Source organism: Ovis canadensis, chromosome 10, assembly GCF_042477335.2.
Source record: "Ovis canadensis isolate MfBH-ARS-UI-01 breed Bighorn chromosome 10, ARS-UI_OviCan_v2, whole genome shotgun sequence".
Classification (NCBI taxonomy): Eukaryota; Metazoa; Chordata; class Mammalia; order Artiodactyla; family Bovidae; genus Ovis; species Ovis canadensis.
Window position 1 is genome coordinate 96,993,726 of NC_091254.1, and position 15,306 is coordinate 97,009,031.

General features: G+C 42.6%; 1 non-coding gene across 1 annotated transcript; it reads right to left on the minus strand.

The window, feature by feature from the left end:
• Positions 1–292: 292 nt before the first annotated feature.
• TRNAY-GUA (transfer RNA tyrosine (anticodon GUA)) lies at positions 293–363 on the minus strand. Its single transcript has one exon. It is a non-coding gene; the product is annotated as a tRNA-Tyr (tRNA).
• Between the last annotated feature and the right edge of the window lie 14,943 nt (positions 364–15,306).

The window sequence follows — 15,306 nt, forward strand, 5'->3', positions numbered from 1 at the left end:
GAGCAGTCGCCGGGCTGGTGCCCGCCAGGCCCTGCAGGCACCTCTCAGGAAACGCTCTGTTCAAGATGAGCAAGGACTCGGAGCTGATGTGCCCAAAGTATTGTTCATCCCGTCTGAGATGTAGAATGGAGATGTTTCACTGATGGTTCTTAAATATTTGCTGCTGTTCAGTTGCTAAGTCATGTCTGATCCTTCATGATCCCATGGACTGTAGCCCACCAGGCTCCTCTGTCCATGGGATTCTCTAGGCAACAATACTGTGGTGGGGTGCCATTTCTTCCTCCAGGGGACCTTCCTAGAGCAGGGATCGAACCTGGGTCTCCTGCACTACAGGCAGATTCTTTACCACTGAGCTACCTGGGAAGCCCGGTTCTTAAAGATGCACGGTTTCATCCCCACATTTGAAAAGTAAGCTATCATAGCTGAGTTGTGTCCCTGCCAGCCCCACTCATGCATTGAAGCTACTTTAAAATGTGCCTACTTGAGAAGGGAGATCCAACGAGTCCATTCTAAAGGAGATCAGCCCTGGGTGTTCTTTGGAAGGACTGATGTTAAAGCTGAAACTCCAATACTTTGGCCACCTCATGAGAAGAGTTGACTCATTGGAAAAGACTCTGATGCTGGGAGGGACTGGGGGCAGGAGGAGAAGGGGACGACTGAGGATGAGACAGCTGGATGGCATCACTGACTCAATGGACGTGAGTCTGAGTGAACTCCGGGAGTTGGTGATGGACAGGGAGGCCTGGCGTGCTGCAATTCATGGGGTCACAGAGAGTCGGACACAACTGAGCGACTGAACTGAACTGAACTGAGAAGGGCGTTTGGGGGGTGATTATTCAAAATGAGGTCCTGAAGGTGGGCTGTAATCTCATCATACTGGTGTTCTCATCAGAAGGGGACACACAGAGACAGGAAGGACACAGCCACCGAGGAAAGACCACTTGAGGCCCTCGATCACCAGGCTGGGGTAGAGTCTGCCCGGCGTCTCCACCATAACATTACACTTCTCCTTCCGTCCACACCGTATGGCAAGATTTCAACATCCTCAAGCCTCAGTTTCTTCCTGTTGTAAAATATGGACAAAACTACCTCACAGTGTTACGGAAGCAGTTCTGTGAAATGGTGTTTTCAGTCTGCTGATGGTCACAGGCAGCATCTATTCTATGTGAACCTTGAGCAGAACAGCGAAGGTGCAGGCTCATGCGGCTTTCAGCCCCGGTTCCAAAGCCAAGGAGGGTCTTACAAAACACTACTCCAACCCATTCTCCATGAGCCTGTAGCCCCCAGTGTCAGAGTCCATCCTTGCAGCGAAAGCCAAAGTGAAGCCACTCAGTCGTGTCCGACTCTTTGCAACCCCATGGACTGTAGCCTACCAGGCTCCTCCGTCCATGGGATTTTCCAGGCAAGAATACTGGAGTAGGTTGCCATTTCCTTCTCCAGGAGATCTTCCCAACCCAGGGACTGAACCCGGGTCTCCCACATTGTAGGCAGAAGCTTTAGCCTCTGAGCCACCAGGGAAGTTCCATATCTCTCCCCATTTTCTCAGTCAGAGAACACTGCTGACTTTTAAAAATGCACAAAGTGAGGGTTGTGAGTCAAGTTTTATTTGGGGCAAAATGAGTACTATAGCCCGGGAGATGGCACCCCAGATAGCTCTGAGAGACTGCTCTGAAGCGGTAGGGTGAAGGTCAGTATATCTGTGGTTTTGGTGACTGGGAAATGCATGCAATAAAGCACATATTTTCTGCAGAATGTTGCTGCCAGTCACCAGGAGAAGACGTCACCAGGAAGGAATTTACTGCTTTTCTAGACATGAAGAAATGCAAGAACTGCACTTATAAAATCAGCCCCTGAGAACATTTAACTCTCTGAAGACCTGTTCTGCCAGTTTCTCGGGAGCACGGCGTGCCTCATTTCTGCTCTCCACCCTGAGCACCTCTCAGGGGCGGTTGAAGGTCAGCAGGAGCACGGCATGCCTCATTTCTGCTCTCCACTCTGAACACCTCTCAGGGGCGGTCGACAGCAGCGCACAATCTCATCCTTGTAGAGGCAGATGGTGTGCACCAACGCAAGTACCAATTTGTCATTGACAACACCCAGCACTTCATACCTTCTTCAAGGGTACAAAGTCTACCACACACTCCCCCAGCAAGTCCTGTGGCCACTTCTGCTCAAAGGTCTGAAAAACAATAAGTAGCAAGGAATTTTTTTATCATCCCTTGTTTTCCTCTTATGCTGCTATCTGTTCCATCAGTTCCTCATGAGCAGCCTCATGGAATAATATTTAGCTGGCCCCTTTTGGACACTCTCCCAGTTTTCCAGTCTAACACTACTAAGATAAAAATACAAATTTAAGACTGCAATAGTACATAATATTTAATCAATTAATGATAGGAGTTCACTATATAAAGTACAAGTGGAGTGGGAAAAATCCCCCCAAAATAGAAGTAAAGATTAAATTTCCCCAAAAAACCCATTAAGATTACTATGGCTCTAGATAACACAGAGTGCCTACGTACCAATCCTTTTTTTGTTGTTGTTGTTATTCAGGCTAGAAACACAGTCGGAGTTCAGAGAAAAGAAAAGTTAGAGAAGGCCGGCGTGAATGAAGAACGTTGCCTGCTGTTTGTTGCGCTGCTGGTCAGTCACTAAGTCTCGTCCTATCCTTTGCCACCCCATGGACCGTAGCCCGCCAGGCTCCTCTGTCCATGGGACTCCCCAGGCAAGAACACTGGAGTGGGTTGCTACGCCCTCTTCCAGGGGACTTTCCTGACCAAGGGATTAACCCTCGTCTCCTGTATTGGCAGCCTGGTTTTTTTACCACTGAGCCACCAGGGAAAACCTTATTCTGATATGCTGTACTACAGAATCAGGTCTTTGTTTAAAGAACTTAAAAACTGTGTATGCAGGGGTCATTCTCATAATATTCCACACTTTCTACTCTATCTCATACTCTGGGCCCAGTCACCTTCTCCCATCAGCAGACGGGCTGGAGGGCAGGTCTACAGGCTCTATTTTGCTATCAGCAAAATGAATTAGAATCAGATTGTACCCAACAACTTACAATTAGAATGAAACATGTCTCCTTTTTTCCATTAGTATAAACTTGTGAAACAATGAAGGAATCATTAAAATGGAATCGGAAAAATTAAATCAGCCAACAGGAAAAAATGGGCATATCTTATGAGTTTCACCGGGGGAGAAAAATAAGACTTCAGATTTCAGTGTTCAATTTCATTTTTCACTATCTCATTTTTTTTTTCAAGTTCATATTTAATTTTCCTGGAACTTTTCCCTTGGTACAAAAGTACTAAAAAATCCAGAAAAACATCAAGACAAGAAAGCACTCATAACTCTCTCATTTACAGTGAATTCATATTCAAATTTTGTTATATGATCCACAGGTTATATTTTTTCCATGCAAGTTTTTTTTTTTAAATTGCATAGTGTTTATATCCTTTTGCAGGCTTCCCTGGTGGCTCAGCTGGTAAAGAATCCACCTGCAGTGTGGGAGACCTGGGTATGATCCCTGGGTTGATCCCTGGGTTGGGAAGATCCCCTGGAGAAGGGAAAGCCTACCTGCTCCAGTATTCTGGCCTGGAGAATTCCATGGGCTGTATACTCCATGGGGTCACAAAGAGTCAGACATGAATGAGTGGCTCACTTCACTATACCCTTTTGCACACATTGTGTGCTATGAAATCTTCCTCAATAATCTAATAGCTGTATTATGTCATTATATGAAGTTCTTTATTTGACTTAACCATTTAGATTGTTCCCCAATGTTTTCTATTGCAAATAGTGTTGTGACAAGCTCCCTTGCATATATGTCTCTCCATACACAGAATTTCATTGTAAAGAGTGACGCTAACCATGAGGGCTTCATTGACGGCTCAAACAGTAAAGAATCTGCCTGTAATGCAGGATACTTGGGTTTGATCCCTGGGTCAGGAGGATCCCCTGGAGAAGGGAATGGCTACCTACCCTAGTATTCTTGCTGGGAGAATTCATGAAAAATGTAACCCCCACATTCCTACTATGTTAAAATAAATGAATATGATTAAAATTATGCATATCGTCTCCACCTCTCCCATCAGGTATTTGATGGCAACTGATGATTAGCAACTGCTCCTACAGTGATCTCATTTACGCTAATTAACAAAATCAAATAAGGTTGAAATTTATTGTCCTGCTCAGTGAATCATGAGTCTGGCAGCTGCTCCTACCAAGGCTGGCATTGGAGCCTGGTTGTAACAGATTGTCTGAAAAAGTATTTTCCTGATTACCTTCTAATGAATTTATTCTTAGGAGACAATAGTACGAGAAATACATCAAGAGATTTCTCTACTGAAAAAATTTTAAGCTAATTTTACATGAGGATTTCCTATACAAAAGAGGAAGTTCCTTCAATTAATAAGCTTACCCTGATGGAAACCAGGAAGCTATGGTTTCATGTTATCATGGGCTAATGTACCATCATTTATTTAATCAAACTTCTGTCATATTTAATTTATTCTCTCTTCTTCATCATAGTATAATTTTACAGCAACTATGCTATGCTTATAAATATATGTTTTTGTATATGTGTAACAACTTGTGAAAGATAAATCTCTGAAAATTCACTCACTTAAAATACAGACTATAAGCACATTTTAAATTTTGTTGGCTATTTTCATTCAGAATACCAATATATACATGATGTAAATATTTGCATCAAAAAAAGCATGAGAATATTTATTTTCCTCACATTTTTAACAGCAAAATACTTTCAAAGTTTTGGTTTGCAAATCAAATGGCAAGAAGAAAAATAGTTTGTCATTGTTATGGATGAGGAGGATATATTTTTTAAGTTTAAAAACCTTGTGTTTTGTTAGAAGTATATTTTTATGTTTTTGAACAGTTTTTAATATACTTCTATTTGTTATTTTTTATCTAGTTGATAGCCTTTCTTCTCAGAGGTCTTTACATAGTAAAGGAAATTCATTTTTCTGGTATTTCGTTACAAATGCTTTTCCTGTGTCTCCTCCTTCGACTTATGGCATTTACTGGAGTATTTTTACAAATTCTATTCCTTAAATTTAGCAATCTTTTCTTCTCTGGCTTCTATTTTTGTTTTTGTTTTCAGTACTTACAACACTCTTCTCCTGAATTTGTATTATTTGCATGGCTTCCTTCTATTTTCATCTATCTGTTTATTTGAGATGTATTTAAACAACGAAAGAGGCTTTGTTTCCTAGATGATTACACTGTTGTCTCCAAGCTACTTATTAAATCATTCGTGGTTTCCCTCAGTGACATGAAGCATTACCTTTATAAAACACTGAAGTTCTCATATGCATCCATCGGAATTCGGCAAAACCAAACAGCTCAGAATTCTTTACCCCAGTAGGTAGCCAACAAAGACTTTATCCAGGCTGAGGCTGAGTTAAACATAGCACTGTTATTTAAATCTAGAGGTTAGAGTCTATCTCCTAACAATAAAATGGTCACATTAGGCAAAATCGAGAGATATACTGAAATTTAAAGGCATTCATCCCATCAAAGGATTAAATTATATTTATGGGACATGATTTACACTTCATACCTAGAGATAAAACACATTGTATTATACTCTTTCTTTTAGATTTTGCAAATCACTTTATTGTGTTCATTTTATCAGACCCAATCCAAATTACACAGTGACTCGTGGGCCAGAGAAAATCAGTTTATAAATACAGACAGTAGAATTTTTCTATAAATTCATTTTGTTTCTTTGTAATTATTAAAGTTGTACTGTGGATTCTTGCTAATCCCCTGCCCCCTACACATACAGTGTGGTAAAACTGAGAGAAATGTATTCTGATTTAGCAAACATACCCCAGAGAAAAACCTATAGTTTTCTTGGTCTTAATGAGCCAATTTATATACACTCATATCCCAGCCATCAAAAATTGGCTCAGGTCCTGATTCCTATCTTTTTCATTATAAACGCTCCAACTTATCAAAAAGCACGCAGTGTCTCTCGGGCCTCTGAGGCTTGGCTGGGGTCCTCCAGACAGAGGGTCATGGGACGGTCTTCCAGACTGGTAATTAATAATAAATAGCATTTGCAGAGTACTTCACATCTTCAAAGGACTCTGCAAACAGTAATTAACCCACATTCTAACACTTTTAAAGGAAGAAGCAGGAATTAGCTTTTGGTTTATGAATGAGAAACTGACTTCCAATGAAGCTGTGATTATGCATGGTCTTTTGGAGTTACAAGGAATATCAGGGCTTCTTTCCTTACATTTCAGGTGAATCAGTCTCAGCCTCACCGTTATCGACATTTGGGTCTGGATCATTACCTCGGGAGGGGACCTTTTCTGCTCCTTGTAGGATATTTAACAGCATCCTTGACCTCTGACCCCTTGAGGCCAGTCATACCACCCAAGTCCTGACAAATCAAAAGCTCTCCAGTGTTGACAAACCCCTGGTGGGCAAAAGTCACTCCCAGCTTCTATGATTTGCAATTGCCACTTTGTGGGAGAAAGGGCCAAAAAAAAAGACTGGTAATGCCCGTTACAGGGTTTCTGGTACAAACAAAGTTTTTTTCTCCAATTCACATTCTGTTGTTACGTGTATCACAGAACCTCTGCACTTATTGTTTTTCCTCCTCATTTATATATAAAAATATAACTGATGAGATACAGCCTTCTAAATATAGCTCTAATATGAACTCACATGTGTGCGTGCACACACACACTTACATAGTCCTCATGACAACTGCATAAACCAGGCACCACCACTGCCCTACTTTACACAAGAGGAATCTTGGACACAGAAAAGTTGAGCTTGTCTAAGTCGGTAAAAAGTGTCAGTCGCTCAGTCACGTCTGACTCTTTGTGGCCCCATGGACTGTAGCCAGTCAGGTTCCTCCGTCCATGGAGTTGTCCAGGCAAGATTACTGAGTGAATAGCCATTTCCTTCTCCAGGGGATCTTCCTGACCCAGGGATCAAACTAGGGTGGCCTCCTGCATTGCAGACAGATTCTTCATCTGAGCCGCAGGGAAGCCCCTAGGTAGGCAAGTCTAGGTTCAGCTCAGGCACTTTTCTTCCAGGGTCTGAGCTGTCGATGACTGAGCTATACCTGGATATATGTTGTGTGTGCTTTCTCTCCCCCGCAGCAATGAGTTTTGCCGCAGTGGAAACTGTTCGGTAAGTGTCAGCATAAAGCCTCTAAAAAACAACAGTGGTGATATGAATCAGGAAAACAGAAGGTTTCGAGAAAAGCAGTGGGGCAGCTGGGCCGGCGTATATTTGTGAATAAGTATATGGTGAATCACTCAATAAACACAAGACACATTGAAGCATAAAAGACTCACAAAGCATGATTCATATCCTCAAGGGGCCAATCCAGAATATGATATCAGATAAAAAGATTACAAGGCAGAAAATTATAAGGAATATCTCAAATTCTAAATTTCTGGGTGGTAGGGAGAAGATTTATTATGCCAAAGGCACTAGGGTAGATCATCTGGCAAAAACGTCATGTGAGCTGTGACTTTACAGATGAGTAGGATTTGAAATTTGAGGAATGAGTCCTTCAGAGGACATTTCAGATGGAAGACATGAGATATTCATAAAGTTGAAAGGATGAAGTGTAATAAGTCGGTTTGGTTGGAATTGGCTAAGCAGAGGGAAATGAGATTGAAAAATTATCAGTTTGGTAATAGGTTACTGCAGCCATGAAATTAAAAGACGCTTACTCCTTGGAAGGAAAGTTATGACCAACCTAGATAGCATATTGAAAAGCAGAGATATTACTTTGCCAACAAAAGTCCGTCTAGTCAAGGCTACAGTTTTTCCAGTGGTCGTGTATGGATGTGAGAGTTGGACTGTGAAGAAGGCTGAGCACTGAAGAATTGAGGCTTTTGAACTGTGGTGTTGGAGAAGACTCTTGAGAGTCCCTTGGACTGCAGGAGATCCAACCAGTCCATTCTGAAGGAGATCGGTCCTGGATGTTCTTTGGCAGGAATGATGCTAAAGCTGAAACTCCAGTACTTTGGCCACCTCATGTGAAGAGTTGACTCATTGGAAAAGACTCTGATGCTGGGAGGGATTGGGGGCAGGAGGAAAAGGGGACAACAGAGGATAAGAGAGCTGGATGGCATCACCGACTCGATGGACATGAGTTTGAGTGAACTCAGTGAGTTGGTGATGGACAGGGAGGCCTGGTGTGCTGCGATTCATGGGGTCGCAGAGAGTCGGACACAACTGAGCGACTGAACTGAACTGAATAGGTAATCACTATTTGGTAATTTGGTAATCGATAATTCAGCTCAGTCATGCATTCAGCTTTCTTTATAGTCCAACTCTCACATCCATACACGACCACTGGAAAAACTGTAGCCTTGACTAGACGGACCTTTGTTGGCAAAGTAATGTCTCTGCTTTTCAATATGCTATCTAGGTTGGTCATAACTTTTCTTCCAAGGAGTAAGCGTCTTTTAATTTCATGGCTGCAGTCACCATTTGCAGTGATTTTGGAGCCCCCCAAAAATAAAATCTGACACTGTTTCCACTGTTTCCCCATCTATTTCCCATGAAGTGATGGGACCAGATGCCATGATCTTCGTTTTCTGAATGTTGAGCTTTAAGCCAACCTTTTCACTCTCCTCTTTCACTTTCATCAAGAGGCTTTTTAGTTCCTCTTCACTTTCTGCCATAAGGGTGGTGTCATCTGCATATCTGAGGTTATTGATATTTCTCCTGGCAATCTTGATTCCAGCTTGTGCTTCTTCCAGCCCAGTCTGTTTCTCATGATGTACTCTGCATATAAGTTAAATAAGCAGGGTGACAGTATACAGCCTTGACGTACTCCTTTTTCTATCTGGAACCAGTCTGTTTTTCCATTAGGCAGGTAATAAATGGGCTTCCCTGGTGGTTCAGTGGTAAAGAATCCACCCGCCAGTACAGGAGATGCAGGTTCAACCCATGGTCTGGGAAGATTCCCTAGAGAAGGGAATGGCTATCCACTCCAGTATTCTTGCTTGGGAAATCCCATGGACAGAGGAGCCTGGCGGGCTACCGTCCATGGGGTCACAAATTCAGATATACCTGCACGACTAAGCACGCACACACAATAAATGTACTACAGTCTGTCTGAATTTTTCCTACTACCAAGCAAAGGAATGTGAACGAGGAAGAATTTCTTCCGTGCTTCATGTGAACTAAGCACTGGTGAGCACTTTGACATACATTACCATCTTTAATCGCTGAAGGGTCTCAGAGAGAGGAGAATGGGGTGAGAAGAGCTGTTAGTTTCAACAGCTGAGTTTTCAACTGGAGACTCAATTGGGAAAGCATCTGCTTCCGTGCACTCATGGTTCAGTTTTTACAGCTATAGGATCCATCACAGCTTTTGTCTATGAAAGTCAGAAAGAAGAGAGAGAAGAGAGACAAAGAGGCTGGGGTGAGCCTGCCACTAAGACAGAGACTTCTACAATGCGGGCTGGTTATGGAATACCACCCATCACCTTGTATTATTATACTGATGAAGAAGCAAATCACGGGTCCTGCCTTCCAAGTGGAAGGGATTCTGTTGCTGTTGTTACTGAGTTTCTAAATCCTATCTGACTCCCACGAGGCTTCTCTGTCTATGGGATTTCGAGGATGGAAACACAAAGAGGCAGAGGCCACGGGGACCACCTTAAAGTCTGCCCACCATAGTCCATCCTCTGACCTTCAAAAGATTTACCTCCCTCCCACATGCAAAGTAATTTGCACCCTCCCAAGTTGTGCAAGAGTCTCATCCCATTATAATATCAGCAAAGTACAAAACTCTTTGTCTACATCAGGATCAGATGTGAATGAGGTCTCCAGTATAAAGCTCTCCATCTATGGATGGGCAAAACAGAAGACACAAATTATCTGCCCCCAGTACACCCAGCACACCGTGGTGGGAGTGACCAGGAACGAGAGCTGGATGCATTGCCCTTCGGCAGGGAGGAGAAATGCAAGACAGAAAGGAGCCTCTATCTACTGCAGTTGTGAACTGCAGCCAGGCTCCGAGTTTCTGGATTTGTTTCCAAAGCTTGGGAATGATTGTGGCTCTTGGCTCCCCTCTCTGGGCTTGTGGTCCTGTCCTCTGACTCATCCTTTTTTCATGAAAGAAGGCATATGTTTGCAGTTGAGTAGTCTTCTGAGACTGTGTCCTGCCAGCAGAACTTGGGTGTTTTCCCTCGGTCTCTTTTCATTTTATACTCTCTTGGTCCCTTCCAGGCTAAGCTGGCAGTGTGTCTGCTGAGACAATTTTTTCAGGAACCCTGTGGATCTCCCGAGGTGGGGTTCACAGTGGGGTTCACTCCTCTGGACAAAAGTCACACAACAGGGCAAGATGAGACCTTCTGTCCTTTGGCCTCCTTCTGAGATGGCTCAGAGACAAACACGACATCAAACCTACTCTGGGTCGTGCGTATATTAACAGGATGGTGGAGAGGACCTGAGAGAAGGTCTTCAAAGAACCACTTGGTGCACATCTGATCTTTACCTGTTTCTGAGGTCTCAGCAAACTTTCCGCAGTCAGACCTTCAGTTTTGACTGTGTGTGATACTTTTGAAGCCATGTCTTCATTTCAATAGCTTTGCTACCTAGAGGCTGAGAATTTTCAAATTCATCAAACTACGTTTTCTCTCACAGGCAGAAAAAGGTTTTTGTTTGAATCCTTTTGCACTTTCCTATAAGCAGCAAGAAAGCAGGGGGCACCTTGGGCACTTTGCTTGTGAATCTCCTTTACTATGTAACCATGGTTGTCACCTCCACACTTTACACATAATGTCAGGAGTGAAAGTGACAGTGTGAGTCACTCAGTTCAGTCGCTCACTTGTGTCTGACTGTTTGCAACCCCATGAACCGCAGCACACCAGGCCTCCCGGTCTATCACCAAACCTGAAGTTTACCCAAACTCATGTCCATTGAGTCGGTGATGCCATCCAACCATCTCATCCTCTGTCGTCCCCTTCTCCTCCTGCCTTCAATCTTTCCCAGCATCAGGGTCTTTTCAAACGAGTTAGTTCTTTGCATCAGGTGGCCAAAGTATTGGAGTTTCACCTTCAGGATCAGTCCTCCCAATGAATATTCAAGGACTGATTTCCTTTAGGATGGACTGGTTGGATCTCCTTGCAGTCCAAGGGAGTCTCAAGAGCCTTCTCCAACACCACAGTTCAAAACCCTCAATTCTTTGGTGCTCAGCTTTCTTTATAGTCCAACTCTCACATCCATACATGACTACTGGAAAAACCAAAGCTTTGACTAGATGGAGCTTTGTTGGCAAAGTAATGTCTCTGCTTTTTAATATGCTGTCTAGGTTGGTCATAGCTTTTCTTCCAAGGAGCAAGCGTCTTTTAATTTCATGGCTTCAGTTACCATCTGCAGTGATTTTGGAGCCTGAAAAATAAAGTAACTTACTATTTCCACTGTTTCCCCATCTATTTGCCATGAAGTGATGGGAACGGATACCATGATCTCAGTTTTCTGAATGTTGAGTTTTAAGCCAGCTTTTTCACTCTCCTCTTTCACTTTCATCAAGGGGCTTTTTAGTTCCTCTTCACTTTCTGCCATAAGGGTGGTGTCATCTGCATATCTGAGGTTATTGATATTTCTCCCGGCAATCTTGATTCCAGCTTGTGCTTCTTCCAGCCCAGTGTTTCTCATGATGTACTCTGCATAGAAGTTAAATAAGCAGGGTGACAATATACAGCCTTGACGTACTCCTTTCCCTATTTGGAACCAGTCTGTTGTTCCATGTCCAGTTCTAACTGTTACTTCTTGACCTGCACACAGATTTCTCAGGAGGCAGGTTAAGGTGGTCGGGTATTCCCATGTCTTTGAGAATTTTCCACAGTTAGTTGTGATCCACACAGTCAAAGGTTTTGGCATAGTCAATAAAGCAGATGTTTTTCTGGAACTCTCTTGCTTTTTCAATGACCCAACAGACGTTGGCAGTTTGATCTCTGGTTCCTCTGCCTTTTCTAAATCCAGCTTGAACATCTGGAAGTTCATGGTTCATGTATTGCTGAAGCTTGCTTGGAGAATTTTGAGCATTATTTTGCTAGCATGTGAGATGAGGCAGAGGATTCAAACAAAAACCCTTTTCTGCCTGTGAAAGAAAATGTGCAATTGTGTGGTAGTTTGAATATTGTTTGGCATTGCCTTTCTTAGGGATTGGAATGAAAACTGACCTTTTCCAGTCCTCTGCCCACTGCTGAGTTTTCCAAATTTGCTGGCATATTGAATGCAGTACTTTCACAGCATCATCTTTTAGAATTTGAAATAGCTCAACTGGAATTCTATCACGTCCACTAGCTTTGTTCTCAGTGATGCTTCCTAAGGCCTACTGGACTTCACATTCTAGAATGTCTGGCTCTAGGTGGGTGATCATACGATCGTGATTATCATGAATAATCATGAATTTTTTTTTGTACAGTTCTTCCATGTATTTTTGCCACCTCTTCTTACTATCTTCTGCTTCGGTTAGGTCCATACCATTTCTGTCCTTTATCGAGCCCATCTTTGCATGAAATGTTCCCTTGGTATCTCTAATTTTCTTGAAGTGATCTCTAGTCTTTCCCATTCTGTTCTTTTCCTCTATTTCTTTGCATTGATCGCTGAGGAAGGCTTTATCTCTCCTTGCTATTCTTTGGAACTCTACATTCAGATGCTTATATCTTTCCTTTTCTCCTTTGCTTTTCGCTTCCCTTCTTTTCACAGCTATTTAGATTACATAAAAATTAGGGAATGCAGAGTGTTGAGTGGTATTTTTGCTCTTAAGTATTATGATACATTTTGTAAAAACTTGAAGGCCTGAATTATCCTCAGAATTCAATTTACTTTGATTTCTTAAAAGGACACACCTTCAAGTCGGCAGTAGCTGCCTGATTCCTTAATGAACAAGTAGAAGCATCTAAGGAACAATAGTGCCATTCAGTAAGACTGTCAGGAACTTTGGCAGTTTGACAATGATCAATCAAAACTGATTAATAGGCACTTCCCTGGTGGCCCAGTGGTTAGGGCTCTGCACGTCTGCTGCAGGGAGCATGAGCTTGATCCTTTGTTGGGGGATTTGGGGAACCAAGATCCCACAAGCTGCATGGCACAACCAAAAAAAAAAAAAAAGAAGAAGAAAAAGAACAAACAAAAAAAACTGGTTACCAAAATTTTAGGTACCGATATTCTTGAGAACTCATGAGCATCAGTTCATCTGTCTTATCCCATAACAGGAAGTACACTAACTCTGATACAAAACACCTGCTATTATTTGAGCAATAAGCCTGTGCTGGACTAATGTTGGTCTTCCCTTGTGGCTCAGCTGGTAAAGGATCCACCTGCAATGTGGGAGACCTGGGTTCGGTCCCTGGGTTAGGGAGATCCCCTGGAGAAGGGAAAGGCTACCCATTCCAGTATTCTGGCCTGGAGAATTCCATGGACTGTCTATAGTCCATGGGGTCGCAGAGTCAGACATGACTGAGTGACTTTCACTTTCACTTTGAGAGTAATGTTAATGCTTAGTGTCTTCAGTTTCAATACTTCTTAGTTGTCCATTTTTGGGTGAGATTAACTTCCCTGAATGTTTGGAAGAACATGTAGTCAAGAGCAACTTCCAATTTCACAGAACTCTCACTGCTCTTTTCCGCAACAGTGACTTGCTTCCTGAAAATGTTGGCTATTTCATTCCCCACTTTCATTTAGACCTTGGATTTCTTCTCTCTATTATCCCTAGCCTGCTTTTTTTTCTTTTTTTTTTTAACCCAACCCCACTAGTTTATCTCCAGTCTTGGAAGGATTGACGGTGGCTCCGTCTTGAGCACTGGTCTAGACTGTGTTTTGGGTTCAGGTGGGGCTCCTTTTCCTCTCCTGCTACTGTCTTGGACAAAACCCCTCCCAGTTTCAAGGTGTTCCGTCTGGTCCTCTGTGCTTTTCAAAAAACATCTGCTGATTATCTGCGTAGTTTCTGGGTTTCTCAGGGCTCTGAGAGGCCCATACAATCCTTTTTCATTGAAATATTAATCCCATGTGAGACCTGTAGTTCACCTGTTTACCCTCACCTCTTGCATATTTAGACTTTTGGGGCCACCTCATTACCTGGTCCTGTCATAAATGTTGTCCTTGGGTGTTTTGTTATTATCTAGCTGTTCTGTCTGGTTTTTATGTGCTGATTTGTAAGAGATGCAAAAACTATTGTTAGTGCCATCATCATCCCCAAATTTCCAAAGCTACTGGCTTTTTTAAAGCATTCATGTTTAAGAAGTCTGTTTTTACTTATTTTTACTTCCTTGATGAAGAACGCAGTCGAATTTCTATACCAACTTTCCATTGCTCTTTAATCGATTAGCGGAGTTACACGAACTAACGTATTAATATTGGTTCATCCTCATGTTCATGGGCTTCCCTGGTGGCTCAGTTAGTAAAGAATCCACCTCAGCGCAGGAGGCCTGGGTTTGATCCCTGGGTTCGGAAGATCCTCTGGAGGAGAGCATGGCAACCCACTCCAGTATTCTTGCCTGGAGAACTCCCCCATGGAGGAAAGATTCTCCAGAGAAGCATGGCAGGCTACAGTCCACCACGGGGTCGCAGAGTCGGACAGGACTGAGACACTCAGCACAACACAGCACATATTCATGGGAACTGCATACTACTTAGAAATATTTCACTGCTCTTCTTTTTGCAATATTTACTTTCTAATAGTGTTATTGAACCATTTTGTCTGTACGTAACTATAGTCAACTACATTTTTAGTATTTAGTAACTATCTAAATACGCTTTAGAGTAGAAAGTATAAAACTTTTAAGTTCAGAAGCTTTGGCAGATGTGTACGTCCATGCACTGCACCACAATCAAAATATATCATCTTTCCATCACTCTAGAAAGCTCCCTTTGCTCACCTCCAGTCAGTCTTCCTACTTGGGAGGATTCTGTCTGTGCAGAGTCAGGGAATGCAGAAGCAACAGGCCATCTCAAGTCACTGGGCATTAGTAGTGATGGTGACTCAGTGGTTCTGACCAGGGAAGTAGTATGAAATGACTTGCATGTTTAAAAGTAAAAATTCTGTTTGGGAGAAGAGATTGTAGTGAAGTGTACAAGGAAAAAGGCCAATTAAGAGATCACTCTTAAGTCCAGTAGATCAAACAGGGTAGACTATAGTAATCATTAAAGCGGTGAAGAGGTGTAGACTAGTTACTGTAAGTAGTTAAGGGGTGAGGTGTAGCCTATGGTTACCCTAAGTGGTGAATCTGTTTGGAGGCTGGATCTAACAAGATATGCTTTGCACTGACACTATGAGAGCAGATG